Below are 3,834 nucleotides of genomic sequence, written 5' to 3' on the forward strand. Positions count from 1 at the left end.
TCAGACTCCAGTCTGCCCACTAGCTTTAATCTTCATGGTCACTACACTTCCTATATTTGGTTACAAAAGCTCCAGCCTGCATATGTATGAAGCAAACAATAGCCAGGGGAGGACAAAAGTTCATTCATGAGATCGTGTCAAAGCTGTAACAGATTAGAGAAACTATTCTTTTTTCCCCATTTAAATGAAGATGAAACACAACCATATATTATTCACATTGTCTGTCCTGTCACAAGGGTAGTTAGTGACAATTGCTGCTCATAATTCTTTCTTTCATTTCTGCTAATAAATATCTATTCAGATCATTCAATGAGAGGAGGTGGGAAAGATTTTACATGAATATGAATGTTTATACAGGGGAACAAGAAGATTTCTGCTTGATTTTGGAACTAGTTCTATTTAAAACATATCTTTTCCAAGTTGCCTTTGAATATTTAATATTAATGTTAAATTAATATATAGCAATATAATTAACATATTAACTGGATAATTTATTAAAAATATCAAAAATAATACTAATAATAAAATAGCAGTGCCAATGATATAAAAGAAGAGAGATTTTATTTAAAAATCTTAGGCATAAAGCTAAGGAGGCAACATGCCCATTCTGATATAATGAATAAATGGTTTAATTCCCATCTTGTTTTGTTAGACCCAGAAACTGGATTCTAGTAGAAACTAAGGGTTTAGTTATATGAGGGCTTTCCTTGTGGCTCAGTTGGTAAAGAATCCGCCTGCAATGCGGGAGACCTGGGTTCGATACCTGGGTCGGGAAGATTCCCCTGGAGAAGGGAAAGGCTATCCACTCTAGGATTCTGGCCTGGAGAATTCCATGGAGTAGGTGGCCATGGGGTATAGTCCATGGGGTCACAAAGAGTCGGACACGACTGAGCGACTTTACCTCACTCAGTAATATGAAAAAGAGTATCTTGTAAATCTTCATCAGCCCAGTAAAAAACTAGATCTGCCTGCCTCAAAATGTAATTGACCTACTTAACTACGCCATTTTACCACCATTTTTCAAATATAAGGCTTACTCTAAGTCTTTTCTGCAAACTGAATGACAATAAAATATTTAGCCTTTAATAATCCATTTATTTATTTATGAAACACTTTCTAAGCACCTACCATGTGACAGGTACCATACTAGGGGTTGGAGACAGAGATGATTTAGTCATTCTCTCTACCCTCAAGGGACTCGTAAATGTTTTGGTCAGATCAGCAATGCAGATAATCATAGCAGTAGCTAGTATTTATGGAACGCTTTACTTTATACAGTGCGTGTCTGTGTGCTAAGTCACTTCAGTGACTCTTTGTGAGTCTTTGTCTGACTGTTTGTGACCCCATGGGCTGTAGCCCGCCAGGCTCCTCTGTGCACAGGATTCTCCAGGCAAGAATACTGGAGTGGGTTGCCATTTCCTCCTCCAGGGATCTTCCTGACCCAGGGATCGAACCCACGTCTCCTGAATTGCAGGCAGATTCTTTACCACAGAGCCACCGGCGAAGCCCATGTACCAGGTAGGGTTCTAAAAACTTCATTGGTACAAGCTCTTTTAATATATAGCAGTATACTTTTAGAGACAGATATATTATTATTCTCATTTCACAGATGTCAAGACTGAAGCGAAGAGGAACTTGCCTAAGGTCATAAGGGACAATAAGACGTAGTGATAGGATTCAAATACAAGCAATTTGACTTTGTTCTCAAACATTTTGCCCAGAGGATGATGGAGTCAGGTCAGGGGGCAGACTTTCAGAAATAAAACGGAGCTCAGACTGAGCCTTAAAGACTGAGATGGAGTTAGCTAGCAGAGGGATGAAGGACAACAGGGGAGGACATCGTAGAGATCGGGGATATGAGCCAAGACAGGCTTGAAAGTGACACCCAGCGTCCATCCATCACGTCGGGAACTCCATGCTGCTGCTCCTGCTGCTGGGCAGGTCCCAGGGAACCTGATGGAAAGCGGGAGGGAGAGAGGGCCTAGCAGTGAGGCTGGGCCAAGTGTAGGACTTCATCAGGGTGGGCCTGGCACACCTCCTCAGGAGACCTGGGTCTTACCTTGTTCCTCACTGTTCCGTTGCTCAGCCGTGTCTTATTCTCTGTGACCCCATGGACTGCAGAGTGCCAAGCTTCCCTGTCCTTCACTATTTCCCGGAGTTTGTGCAAACTCATATGTATGAAGTCGGTGATGCTATCCAACCATCTCATGCCCTTTGTTGCCCCCTATTCTTCATACACAACTACATTTTATGGGGCTTTTGTCATTTGTTTGTTCACATTGCCTTGACCCACATTTTCTTTTTCGTTTATGCAACTTTATTGAAGAAAAATAAATCAATTGCTAGCAGAGCTATTACTTGATCACTCATCCATTGACAACTTGCATCATTTGTTCTGTTCTATATCAAACAGTGTATTGGAAGATAGATTAGCTAATAGCTCCAAGCCTCCTTACAATTTAAATGAAAATCACAAAATGTTGGAGGCTCTATTTTGGAATACAAAGGGTGTTTGACTTCCAATTTCCATTTTCTGTGGAATAAGAACAGGTCATTCCCTTACTGAGATGCATAAAATGCATCACATTTTCTGTCCTGTTGATGCTATAAATTCAATACCAGTTCTCCAGCCACATCAGTTACGAGCATAATGTATATCATGTAGCCTCAAATCTCTAATGGTAGAAAGCTTAAACATGCATGGAAGCTGCTAGAAAAATGCTGCTTCCTTTGATGTGACGACTCAGCATCCATCGCCTTTCCTCTCAGAGGATTCTTCAGCTTGTTAGAGCAGTGGGGAACGGTTTTAATCTCATGACCAAGTTAGAGTGAAGGCATTGGCCACATAATACACATGCTCCTTTTTAAAAAAAAAAAAATTCTGAACCTTGGGCAACTGTTCTCTTGTACAGTTTCTAAAAGCAGTTATTGTCCAAAGCTGGAAGAACTTAAGTCTTCTCAGATGAGCATGTGAATGAAAGGAAGGTGGTAAACAAAAAACAGAATTAAAAAGATGAGGTCTGATGGGTTGCAGCTGAATAAGAAAAGCAAAAAGGGAACAGTATCAGTTTATTCCAGCTATAATGCAGGTTATTCTGACTTTAAGGCAGCATCACATGGTACACTCCTGAGTCCATTCCAGAGCTCTTCTGCCGTACTTTGCAGTTTCATAGATCCGTGAAATCTCTGGCAGTACGGGGTCACCTGGGTTTGGATCACACGGCAGCGGACAGAGGGATAAAAGAACCTTAGAAATAGCGGAAGCATGAGACCAGCGTGACCTTAGAACACCGAGACGAATGCTGCCGTTACTTCTAATACTTGGAGGGTAAATTCTTTACAAATGCATGTCGTAAGTGCAGCCTTAGGTGGTTTAAAAGGGTAGACATAGGAAAGTGAATTGTCAAAAACAAAAGGCCAGCTTGATAGGGGCTGTCATTTGGTCCCATGACTGTGGCTTCCCACGAATGGTATCACTCCCACCGGCCCCGCGGAGCACCGAGCTGGAAGGTCACCGTCACACCACGAGGCTCCTTATTAATCCGCTTCAGCCCCACAGTCTGTGCTGATCGCCTGGCTGGCTCAGGGTGTGCTCGAGGTCCGGCCAGAGCCCTTGAGTATCCCGGCGGCTCTGAAGGGAGGTCTCTTGGTCTCACACCGGCTCTGCCAGACACAGGCCTCGGTCATGCTGGGGCCTCAGCCTCCGGCGCACGTGGCAGCTTGACCTGCAATTCTGAGTAAATATCAAGTGACTTTTCTGGGGGGGGGGGGGGGGTGGGGGCACTGCCTAGTCTCCTCATTATGATTTAAGGAGTTTGGTTTAGATGACCACTT

General features: G+C 43.0%; 1 pseudogene; it reads right to left on the reverse strand.

Moving 5' to 3' along the window:
• Positions 1-2,108: 2,108 nt before the first annotated feature.
• Positions 2,109-3,449, reverse strand: LOC139038410 (ubiquitin-conjugating enzyme E2 D2 pseudogene; annotated as a pseudogene).
• Between the last annotated feature and the right edge of the window lie 385 nt (positions 3,450-3,834).

This window comes from Odocoileus virginianus, chromosome 15, assembly GCF_023699985.2.
Source record: "Odocoileus virginianus isolate 20LAN1187 ecotype Illinois chromosome 15, Ovbor_1.2, whole genome shotgun sequence".
In the NCBI taxonomy this organism is placed as follows: domain Eukaryota; kingdom Metazoa; phylum Chordata; class Mammalia; order Artiodactyla; family Cervidae; genus Odocoileus; species Odocoileus virginianus.